This window comes from Lethenteron reissneri, chromosome 35 (genome assembly GCF_015708825.2).
Source record: "Lethenteron reissneri isolate LAM-NWPU_2019-01 chromosome 35, ASM1570882v1, whole genome shotgun sequence".
NCBI lineage: Eukaryota > Metazoa > Chordata > Hyperoartia > Petromyzontiformes > Petromyzontidae > Lethenteron > Lethenteron reissneri.
In genome coordinates this window covers 1,585,107-1,597,713 of record NC_083813.1, presented here as the reverse complement: position 1 = coordinate 1,597,713, position 12,607 = coordinate 1,585,107, and the positions used below count along the sequence as shown (strand labels likewise).

The window sequence follows — 12,607 nt, the reverse complement described above, 5'->3', positions numbered from 1 at the left end:
TGTGTGTTTGTATATCTATATACAGTCTACATCGCGCAAAGACACGAAGAAGTGAGTAGAACATGTCCAGGGCGGCCTTGCCGCTGCTGCTGCTCGTGCACAATACGGGGGGAGAGGGGGCATTGCAGTGCCCTGCTGTGCGTGGTTACTTATGGGGAGCGGTGGTGGAGCGGTGAGCGCTGCGCTACGAACCTGGCGACCCGGGTTCGATTCCCGCTCACGGCCATCACCGGTGACGATTATCTGAACCGGTCCTGGGCCTCCCCTAGGTCGACTCGGCCTCAAATGAGTACCTGGTGCGGTGTGTAAACATCGCCACTGGGGAGACAAAGGTGGCCGGGCGTGGTGCTGGCCACTCACCCGCTCGTGTGCCGTGCCGGCCTTCATTGGTGCTCGCTAACAGCACTTGCCCCTACAGTTTGTTAAGGCTAAACGGGGAGTCTTTCTCTTTGGTTACTTGTGTCGGAAGCGTGTCCGCCTTTACCAGTCGCGTCGGTCTTGCTGTCTGTCTCTTAGGGTAACAAGCATCGCGCCTCGCTCTGTCCGCGATGGATCCACGTGCAGTTTGACAGCGGAGATGATAACGGCGGTGACAATGATGGTGACGACGACGGTAATGACGACGATGATGATGACCCCGTGGTGGTCGTTAGTGGTGGTGGTTTAATATTTTAACTAGACGCGCTTGCCTCTGAGACAGTTTGCGAGGTTTCCAGGGATTTTTATCCGGCCACTGGCCCGATTTACGCGGCGTGAGTCGTGGTGGTGGTGGTGGTGGAGCGGACGATGAGCGTGTGGATGAGTCCTCGTGATTCCCCGAGTTCAGAGTGTGCGCTGCGCCATCCATGCTGCGAGAGTTCCGATTACCCGCGAGCAAAGTGCGAAAAACACAAACAACAACAACAACGATAACAACAACAACGGCTATTGTGCCATGCGCTTACCTGGTGGTAAAGGTACTAGCCTGCCAGAGCGCCCACTCAGTTATGATGATGCAAAACAATCTGTGTCTTCGGTAATGATAAGGAGTCAGTGTTGTCCATGTCAGGGATAATGATGACGGCGGTCATATAACCCTGCAAGTGCACGTTCTGTGTATGCGGACTGACGTGAACGCACGTGTGTGTGTGTATATATGAACGCACGTGTGTGTGTGTTAATATGAACGCACGTGTGTGTGTGTACGCACGTGTGTGTGTATGTACGCACGCGTGTGTGTGTATATATGAACGTACGCGTGTGTGTGGGGGAGCGGTAGTGTAGCGGTTAGCAAGCTGCGCTACGAACCTGCTCACGGTCATGACCGGTGATGATTATCTGAACCGGTCCTGGGCCTCCCCTAGGTCGACTAAGCCTCAAATGAGTACTTGGTACGATGTGTTAACATCACCACTGGGGAGACAAAGGCGGCCGGGCGTGGTGTTGGCCACCCACCCCCTCGTGTGCCGTGACGGCCTTTATATGTGCTCGCTAACAGCACTTGCCCCTCCAGTCTGTTAAGGCTATACGGGGGATCTTTGCGTGTGTGCATGAACGCGTGTGTGTATACGCATGCGTGTGTGTGTATAAACGCGTGTGTGCCTGTACGCTCCCGTGTGTATGCACACGCATGTGTGCATACTTACACGTGTGTCTGTACGCACGCGAGTAGGTGTGTGTATGAACGTGTGTGTGTGCGTGTATTCATACGTACGTGCGTGCATGTGTGTGTGTACGCACGCCAGTAGGTGTGTGTATGAACGTGTGTGTGTGCGTGTATTCATACGTACGTGCGTGCATGTGTGTGTGTACGCACGCGAGTAGGTGTGTGTATGAACGTGTGTGTGTGTATTCATACGCACGCGTGTGTGTATGAGTGCGCGTGTGTGGGCGTGCACGCGTGTGTGTGCACGAGAATGCATGTGTGTGCACGCGTGTGCGAGCACTTTTAGAAATCTGAGAAAACTTAAAGGGATCGATTTTAAAAGCGTGACGACAAAGCTCGCACACGGTGAACGTTTCGCGAATGAAATGGATTCTTTGAATAAATAAATCACTCGAATACAATGATCGCTGAACACAGAAGTACACGCGCACGCACACACGCAAAGGCGCACGTGCTAACCGCTCGTCGTATGCGTGTTAAACGATATATATAGTGTCCCTCTAGTTTGCCAAATTAGCCCAAACAGGAGGTGGCATGGCTCCGTGTAATGGGGTTTGAGTGGGTTGATATTAATGACGTATATATTTTGTGTCGAATTAAAGGCAAGGCAGCTATAATACGCGTTGGTTTGATGATTATAACCCCGCGTCGCCACCGAGGCGCTCCGTACGGCGGCCGCCAGACGAGCCGCGTGCACCTCCGCCACCACCACCACCGCCACCACCACCACCGCGGAATAACCCCCGGAGCCACGAGCGAGTACCGGGGCACCGCGGGAACTCTCCTCGCTCGCTCACCCCACTCACCACCACCGCCACCAACAACTCACTCGCGGTGAGTTACGCAGCACGCGCGCGATAGTGGGTGGCGTGCGCGCGCTCTCTCTCTCTCTCGCAACTCGTCCCACGGCAAGGTTGTCATCCTTCGCCTTGGGGAGGACGGCTATCACCCGAGTCGCTCGCACGGTAGACGGATGTCGTATGTGTGTAGCATCGTTTTACACGCGCGGCGATTATCTATGGCATTGGCAGACACCACTGGGTGATGGACTTGACACAAGAGCGTCGTGGACTGGGTCAGCGTGCTCGGCGCGTGAGTGTTCGCGGGGCCGCGTATCGGCTGCGTATCGAGAGCAAGGTGGAGGTGGTCGTAGGCTTACATTTGGATCCTGATCTATCGGGAGGGGCGATTCTCAAGGTAAACCTGGGCAGGCGTCGAACTCGGTGCATTCGCACGCACGAGAGAGACAGAGAGACAGAGAGAGCGAGCGGAGAGGGATGCGGCAGATCAAACAAACTAAAAACGAGCCGCGGCGTGCGCACGGGCGCTGTGCGCGGTCGTCACACGGGCAGGTGCTGCACACGGGCGGACGTCGTTGTGCACGGATCGGTGCCGCCTGTGGAACTCGGGGCGAGCCGTGTACACGAGACGGATCCACACGCGCCGATGCTTGTTGCGTGTCACCCAAAGCAACGACCGCACATCGATACTAGGAGCGCGTGCATCGGTGTCTACTCGCAGTGCGCGCCTCGCGAGTGTAGTCCACACGATGCGTGTCCCGTCCGCTTCGTGTGTTGTTGTTGTTGTTGTCTTAGCCGTTCCAAGTGAGCTTTGTGTTTCTGTGACGCTCGTAGCGGTGTGTTAAAAAATATAAGCGACGCGTAACATTTACCATGCCGGGTTTTTATTGTATCGTAAGACTGACGATTCTTACTCAGTCGGGTACAGCTACTTCGTAACGTGGTCTCTGTGTGTATGTTGAACTTATTTCGCGCCGTGCGTAGCCGACCGTGCTCTCTATCAACATTTGACAATTTCCCGAGAACCACGTTTGTATGACTGAATATATACACATATATACACACGTGTAGGCGACATGTTGTGTGTATATGCACACACAGCGGTATTCTGGCTGATTTTAAGAATACCACTCAATATGCATACGACTTTATAAATATCAGTGTTGTGTATGTACAGTACATACGCGATCTTGCTTTTGTAGATAACAAATAGGCGAGTAATTAACACAATTGTGCATGCACATTGCGGTGTTGTGTGTTGGTAAGGTAACCGTGTCTCGTATCAGTCCGTACGCACGTATTTTTTTTTAAACAAAAATTCGCGTCGTGTTTATTTGTGATTTGCTGCGCTGGTATTCAATGAACACAGACACACGTGCACACGTACCGAACGAGCGGCCGCAATCATTACTCTGCGATCATGACGTGGCTGAGTGGACCATAGATTTGTGCGAGAATAACAACACTCTGACGCGTCTGCAGACACCGCGGGCTCCGGGTTCAAATTGTCACGAGAACAAAAAATGCCAACCGAAATTCGAGCTTCATTTTAGACGCGTACTGCTGACAAAAAACGAGAGGCTCGTCAGCGTGGCGAGCTCATCTGAGTTTGTAGCAGCAGCAGTAGCAGCAGCAGTAGTTGAGTGAATCACGGCACGGTTCCCAACGCACCACGCTGGCTGCGTGCTTGCACGGGCGCGGCGCGCTCCGCCTGTCACCTATGGATCGATTCGAGCAACAGAGGGCGTCTCTCTCTCTCTACACACGCGCCTCCTCCTCCTCCACCTCCTCCTCGTCTGCGCGCCGCTAGTGTGCAGCAACGCTTCGGCGCATCACCGAAACAAACGCTTATTTAAGAAGACAAATGCATATTGAAATGGGAGAGCACGCCTGATAAATATTGAAATGTGAATAATTACGCGCGATTCGTCCGTTCACATGACCGCGATATCCGATGTGTTTTTTTGTTACTCGAGGTAGCAGCAACGCGCTCGTTACACGGTTAATGTCCGCTCAGTCGGAAATTAACGGCGATTGTGAAATCGTCGACACGCTTGGGTTTGCGTGGCGCGCGTTGTTGACGCATCGCCAGTCGAGTTTGTGAACGCGGAGCGCGACTCGCCGAGCCGAACGCACGACGATGACCACTCGGCTGTGTCGCGATTGACAAAGTTTTAACGGCGTGGACGCAACAACAACAGCCGTGAATCCAGATCGAACACCACACACCCTCCCGTCGGCGAACTTTTACCGACGACGCGACGATAGACTTATTCTTTGGTCTGTTAACTTTCATGGCCAAGACCCGCGACTCTTCCGTCGTCTGCCAATGGCGGCGGTTAATCCTGGGATTCTAAACTCTCTCTTTTTTTCCCAACCAAAGCGACTTGAGGAGCCGCGGTCATTCCACATGTCATTCTCGCCCGTAACGACACCACCAGAACCTCTGCTTACGTTTGTCTCTGTCCGCATCGGTCCCCGTGCCAGCGCGGCCGCGCCTGCCCGCGCGCATTGCCCGACCCGCTCGGCTGTCACGGCCACTCTCACGGTCATCTCGAGCGAGTGTCCACCTCGCTGGGCCTCCTCGCTTCTCGACGCGACAGCGGTGGCTCCCTCCGCGCTCTCTCACTCGCTCACACTCTCGCTCGCGTCCCCCCTCTCTCTCTCTTCTCCGCTCTCGTGGCTGCCTCTACTGTCACTTCACTCCACCTCCTACAATAACTCACCTTTCCCGCGATGGTCGGTAAATAGTAACGGGCGTCTGGCGGCCACTCGGAGCCCCGCGGAGCGCGGGGAGAGGATCAGCAGCAGCAGGAGGAGCAGGACGCGCCGCGAGCGAGTCACGGGGAGTTATTCGCGAGAAGATTGAGTGCGGGGAAAGGGCAGAGACAGAGGCGGCGGCGGCAGCAGCAGCAGCAGAACGTGCTAATAAAACACACACACAACGACGACGCTGCTGCTGCTGCTTCTGCTGCTGCTGCTCCACACGAGGACGAGGCAGTTGGGGTTGAGAGGAGGGGACGTGAGCCACTTGACAAAACACGTGTACACAGCATGGGCACACACTGGCTGCACTCACTGACACGCACTTGTGATTATAAACACGCCGCAGAGGAATGAATGGTTGCTGCCTCTTATTTGTCTGACAAATGTCGCGTTGCATGCGGTGGGTTGCTGGAGCTGGGGCACTCTTCCCCCGTGTGTATGCGTCTAAATAGTCGGCGCTATATATACACACACACGGTGGAGTGCTTTCTAGGCCACTGTAATAATTACGCGTGGACACACAAATAAAACCACGCGCCGAGTCTTTAAGGTGAAACGAAACAATAGCAGATGATGATGATGAGTCCTCTGTGATGACACACGACCATCCTTAGACGGGCCACTGCCGCGCCACGGACGGTGCCACGCACACGGGCGGCGCGTCAACGTTGGAGAATCAAAGGAGGCGCGTGGAGCGAAGGGAAGAAGAGATAAGGGGACATGAAGAGAGGCAGGAGTGGTAGTAGATGAGGAGGAGCAGGAGGAGAGCGCAGAGGGGGCCACCCGCGTGCCGCCTCTCGGCACGCGCTGCACCCACAAACAAACCCGCCGCGCCTTCGATTTCCTCGCCCTAATCCTTCGATTTCACTTAACGATTTACGCTTTGCGCGTCTCCTCCGATTGAGATAGCGGCTCTCCCCGTGTTATTTACTGCTCCGCAGTCTTTAACGCGTTTAGCCATGGATTGTTTCCCCTTTTTAACGCCGCAACATCCACACCCTCCCCCACACCACCACCAGCCCCCTTCACCTCACCCACCGTCGAGATTGTGTTCACGTTTTAAAAGGGAGGCCCAGGAACCCCCCGCTGGGCTGTAGAATAAAAGTACACGATATATTTTATATTGGGGGGGGAGCTGAGATGGCGAGAGGCCTCGATGCTATCCGGACGCGGGGAGGTATGGCCCGGGATACATTCACAGGGGCAGCAGCAGCAGCTGCGCACAGACGCACGGAGGTCATCATGATGGCCGTGTGATTCACATCCGTGCCCCCCCCCCTTCCCTCCACTAGTATGTCCCAATGCACTTGATTGAAAATTGAGAAATGTTTTCTTTAGTTATTGCGAAACCAGCCGTGACCATCATGTCAGCGTTACGACGTGTACAAGTCTCGGTCGTTACCACCGTGGCGTCAAGCCATGAATATGCACAGCCCCGTGTTCAACTGCGTCGTTTGATATGAATGGGGACGCACGGTGCTTGGTGGTGGTGATGGTTGTTGTCGTCCATCGTAAGGGGGATGCTTAAGTGATGAAGCCGGTGGTCGTGAACACGCTGGGCTGGGCTGGGCTGTGCTGGGCTGGGCGTGGGACCACTTCGTAGCGTCGTGGCTACCGCTGCGGGCCCCGCGAGTAAACACCGCGCACGGGAACCGAGTCGAGGCAGCACGACCGATCACAGGCGGCCGACTGTGAGCAGGACGCAGATACCCAACAACGCAATTGCCCTTTCATGAACACACAGAACACCCCTTTACCTTCTCGTGCGCTGAGCCTACCAGTATACTCCCCCCGACTACACAACGCGGGAAAGCTCCGCTGTTGTTACAGTCTTTGTTGTTGCTGCTGCTGCTGCTGCTCGTGGCTGCGTTGATCATTGCGGGCGGCCTCGAACCGCGTTTAAAGCGGCGCCGAGCTTTGCTCGCCGCTAAATGCGCAGCGGCAGCGGCGGCGTTGCTGCTGTTGTTGTTGTTTAGCAACAACAGCAGCAGCAGCAGCGGCGGCAGAGCAGCGGAGCTGTTCGCTGTTCTCAAATGGCACAACAACAACAACAATAAACGTGGGTTACCCTCAAAGGTGTCGGAGGTGTTTCCGTGTCTCGGGGCGTCTCGGGGCGTCTTAAGGAGTCCGCCTCTCGCCGCGTGGCGGGCGGAGCGATCCTCCTTAACGAGTGGCGCTCGGCGCGAGCTGATGAATATTGATCTCTCGCTAATTGCACCTTCCCGGCGTGCCTGCGTAATGAGGGCATGCGCACTGAACTCAATCAGCCATTTTTTTACACGCCGAGCAAGAAGAGAGGGGACAGGCGGCACACAAAAAAGAATAAAATAATTAGCGCGGCTAAACGCTGCCCCGTCGACTTTTTTTTGCTCTCTCGCTCGCGAGCGCGGCTCCGCTCGGCACGCAGCAGCAGCAGCAGCCTCCTGCTCGCCGCCACCGCCACCATCCCCAGCACGGCGAGCAGAGAGCGAGCAGAGAGCGACTACCCCCCCCCCCCCACAACCAGCGCCTCTCGCTGCCTCCCCGCGGCGCCGGGCTCCGCGCCCCGCGAGAGCCGCCCCCGTGCGCGGCCGGGCAGAGGGAGCCTCGTTCACGGAGCCCGGCGGCGAGCGGCGAGGGAAGGAAGGAGAGTAGGGCAGGAAGAGGGGAGAGGAGGAGGAGGCGGCGGTAGCAGAAGCCGGAAAGGGAACGGCGCGGCCGAGTCGAGGCGCCGGCAGCGAAGCTACCTACCAGCCTCTCTCCCTCTCTCTGCCTGCCCGGGGCTCGAGCGAGCGCGGCGAGAGAGAGAGGCAGCAGCGGCAGGAAGGAGGAGGAGGAGGGGACGCCGAGGGGGTGAGTTGTTGTGGGAGCCGGGGTGGTGTTGGTGGTGGGGGGGGAGAGAGGGAGGGCGAGCGACTGAGGCGACCGCACGCGCGGCCGGAGAGGGACCGGGCGCGGGACGGGGGACGCAGCGGCCGTGAGCGCAGCGCCAAGAGGAAGAGGACGACGAAGACGACGAAGAGATCCTCCTCCCTTGTTCCGTCGAGCCGAGCCGCGGGGCCGCCGCCGCGGGGGCGACTCGGCTTGCATGGGACCGTGCTGTCCGGGCGCCTTGGGGAGACCGACCGAGGGGGGGCGAGGACGGCATCGGGGGGTCGCCGCGGGGCGCCGGCTCGGAGCGCAGCGCCGGGGCGGAGCGGCCCCCTCGTCGTCACCGCCGCGGGACGAGGTGAGTGGTTGGTGGCCCTGGGAGTGCGAGCCCGCAGAGCGGCGCCTGCCCCGTCCGGCCGGCTCTTTCGCGGCCCATTCACTTTACTTTGGCGGGGAGCTTGGGTTGGGGAGTGTGGGTGGGTGGGGGGGTGGAGGAGGAGGATGGCCGAGAGCTGTCGGCTGTGTGATGGTGCGCGCTGTTCCCCCGAGTGCGAGAGACGCGGAGGGCTTCCCCTCAAAGTCAAACTCGGCGCCTTGGCTTGGCGGTGGAGGGGACGGCTCGCTTACCCCGCGCTGCTGCGGGACACTGGCCACGTTTGACCCGTTGCCCCCCGGCGCTCCGGGGGACGAGAGACAGAGAGAGAGTGAGAGGCCGTCAGTAGAGGGGCGCTAACGCAGCCAAAGCCGCTGGGGACCGGGCCACGCTGGACTCGAACGCGAGGCAACTTCCCGTGGTGGTGGCACCGCTTCTCTCGCCCGTGCCATTCAGCCGAGCCCAGGGTGCTCCCCTTTCGCTCATCGCTGCCTCGCTCACTCGACGTCTAAATGGGCGTTTTTATTATGCGCAGCCTTCAGTGGTTTCTGAGGGTCTCCAACTTCACATGCTCGCGTCGCCGCTGTTGTCATGGTTGTTCCGTGATGGCCGTTCACTGATGACACGTGAATGGGGTAGAGCACCCTGTGGGCACTCCATTCATCTTGCCGCCCAACACGTGGAGTCGCCTCCGTTCAAACCACCATCGTCATCGTGCGCCTTGGAAAACCCACGACAAACGTTCAGGCGAATTCCCTTAAAGTTCGTGTCACCGCAGAATGGTTCTACACACGCGTGTGTCCAAGCAAATGCCATATTTACACGGGTGATTTAGAAATGGGTACAAATGATTTATGACAACTTAGGCTAATTATACTTACTTGCGAAAACGATGGCCGGGCGTTTGCATGCCGTGATATACACACATGCACGATCTATTATGATGGCATTTGTGTTATTGCTCGGTGACATTCAATGGAAATGCCAGTGATGGCCATTAAAAGGACACACACCACAGGGATAGACGGTGCGCTACTACATCCGACATTGTTGCATCTTTCTATTATAATGTGCTTATTCTTTGTCACGCATTTCGTGGTCTCGTTCTCTGCCCGTCTTTCACGTCGATGTATTCCTAATATGGACTTATTTCAGTATACGCGGACAATTAGAGGAGAATTAAAATAATAACAATATAATAAACACGATTACAGTCGGTGTGACGTGGATTGCGTTCGGCTCGCTTTTTAAATAATTGCAATTTGAATTACATTTGAATACAAATCCATCAGTGCTGTAGATAGATGTGGACGTTCAAATTCCGTAACCACACCTCAAAGTTTCCTAACTTTTAGTTGCCTTTGAATGAAATTAAATGTGATTTTTTTTGGGGCGGGGGCGGGGGGAGGGGGGGGAGGTCGGCTCAAGGACCGGTGATGGACTTCGCCATTTGAATAGCGCCAACAGTATCGGCGTGAGCACAATTGCGCTAAATGGGCTGCGTATTGACCCAACACACGCGTTACAAGTCCGCGTTAATAGCGTGACGTGGTTTGGGAGCAGCAGCAGCAGCAAGCCATCCAGCACAGCGCAGAGCTGTGCTTTTCACAGCGCGGGCTGCCCGAGTCTGCTTCGGAATCCCAAAATCAATCTATCGATTCCTGCTGCTTAACACGGCCAAAGTAAGTTTTCACAGCCTAATGTGCGCGCCGCGTGGAACTCGAATGCCGGAGCCAAACGCGGTCGCCGAAAGCCGCCCGCCTCTGATCTCGGTGAGTGTCGGGGATGCTCGATTTTCTCTTCTCGCGGTGTCGCCTCTTCAGGTGTACCATGGTCACCGTCATAATTCATCACCGCCATCGTCGTTGTCATCGTGAATGTGCATGGGTTTTTTTATGTATACAGAGGGCGGTAGATAACATTATAGGCCTCGTTCGAAGTGAGTGATATCCCCGTACGGGGAACACCCCCGCGCGAGTTGGGTATTCACGAATTTAATTTTTAGCGATGCTCGGAAAGATGACAATTATTATTTGTGTTGTTGCACCATGCGTCATATTTATATTACTTTAATACATTGCCATTTAAAATGGCACACAATCACATCACTTATTATTAATATACGAATTCGTGCACGCGGATTTAAAGATTGTTCATATTTACGCAACGCACATATATTTTAAATGATAGGTGATGATAGTAGGGCTATTGTATTTATTCGGGCGGTCATTGGCGGACGTGAGTGACAGTGATGGTTGTGAGAGATATCGACGACACGTGGACTCGCGTTGGCCGTGCCGTGTGTGCCGTGTGTCTGTCCCTATTTCGTGCATCCCTCATTAACTCATCTTCCCGTCGAATCTTATTCGGCTCCGCACCTCCGGCCTGAGCAGCAAACGGCGATGGCTTTTATGTCGTGCCGAGACGAAACGTTGCGGAGGAGACATCTCAGTGCGGTGTCTGGTTGGTTGCTCTTCTTGAGTGTTAAGAACAATAATAATGAGGATTGGGCCCAGACTGCGCGGCGAGAGAGGCAGCATCGTCATCATCATCACGACCATCGTCATCGCCTCGGTGTCGGGCAAGGAGAATTGGGCGGAAATGTGCGTTATACAAACAAGATGGGCATGGAATGCGAGCGCACTTAAATATCCCAGACGTGGCTGCTACGGGGCATGTCGCTCCTCTACACCACGGGGCTCATTGCCGCCGTTGTTGTTGTTGTTGTTGACTTCCAGTAGTGGCCCCAAACCCTTTGTGTTGTCTGGGCGGCTGTACGTCTGCTGTCTGCCTGGGCCGTGTAGCAGCAGCAGCAGCAAGCAGCGTTAGAGACGTGTGTCAGTGAGTGGGATTGTGGTTGTGGGGGTTCGCGGTTGTTGCTTTGGACGGGAGGTGAGATGATGTTGAAGTGGCTGGCGGGCGGGGTGTTGTAGGGGGGGAGGACGGAGAGGGGAGGAGGAAGCGGGGGGGGGGTGGCGATTAGGTAATGGGGGCGAGGCGGAGAGGCCGGGAAAGGCCAGCAGCGGTCATTATGCCCGCGCCGCGCACACCACCACGCCAGACCGGTTCGCCCACCGGCGCCGTGTGCCGGAACGGAATGCGCGCCGGACGTGTACCCAGATCGTGTACCCAGATCGTGTCCCCAGATCGTGTCCCCAGCACGGGGCCGTCATCCTCCTGTCTTCCCTCGGACACGCGCGTCCACGCACGCACACACATCCCGCGTGTGTGTGCGCGCGGGGAGCGGTGGTGCAGCGGTTAGCGCTGTGCTACGAAAACCCGGCGACCCGGGTTCGATTCCTCGCGCACGGCCAACACCGGTGACGATCATCTGAACCGGTCCTGTGGCCTCCCCCTAGGTCGACTCAGCCTCAAATAAGTACCTGGTGCGGTGTGTAAACATCGACACTGGGGAGACAAAGGCGGCCGCGCGTGGTGTTGGCCACCCATCCCCTCGTGTGCCACAGTGCCGGCCTTCACAGGTGCTACTCACCAACTGTACTGAATAGTCTGTTGATCCTATATGGGATGGGATGGGGGGGTATTTGTCTTGATGCATGCGGGACAAGAGAAAGCCTGTGCTGTTGGTGATTAGCCACCACGTAGACAACGTGTAGTACCAATGCGAAGCGTGCAGAGGCAAATCTTTAGCACAGACACTGCTCTGTCGTGTGCATGAAAGTCATGCGCACAGACGCTATCCGACACACACAACCCGGCACACACACACACACAATCTGGTACACACACACAACCTGGTACACACACACAACCCGGCACACACACACACGCAACCCGGCACACACATAACCTGGTACACACATAACCTGGTACACACACACACACAACCCGGCACACACTACGTGATACACACACAACCCGCATACACAAACTGGCAAAACATACAACCCGGCACACACAACCTGGTACACACAACCCGATACACTCACACACAACGTGATACACACACAAGCTCGTACACACACTACGTGATACACACACAACGCGACACAAACTGGCAAAACACACAACCTGGTACACACACACAACCCGATAAACACAACCTGGTACACACACAACGTTGTACACTTACACACGCAACCCGATACACACAACCCGATAAACACAACCTGATACACACACACGCACACCACCTGGCAAACATACACACAA

The 12,607-nt window shown here is 56.0% G+C and overlaps 1 protein-coding gene across 3 annotated transcripts in view; it reads left to right on the top strand.

The window, feature by feature from the left end:
- Window positions 1-2,182: 2,182 nt before the first annotated feature.
- The window catches only part of LOC133350798 (zinc finger homeobox protein 3-like), a 201,541-nt gene continuing 191,116 nt past the window's right edge, over window positions 2,183-12,607 (top strand). The window contains exon 1 of one of the 3 annotated variants that reach the window (XM_061565541.1): window positions 2,183-2,479. The gene's annotated coding sequence lies outside the window, so the exon portion shown is untranslated. Of the gene's footprint in view, window positions 2,480-8,085; window positions 8,420-9,873; window positions 10,207-12,607 lie in introns of those variants that run through there. The other 2 variants (XM_061565539.1, XM_061565540.1) reach the window with 2 other exon arrangements.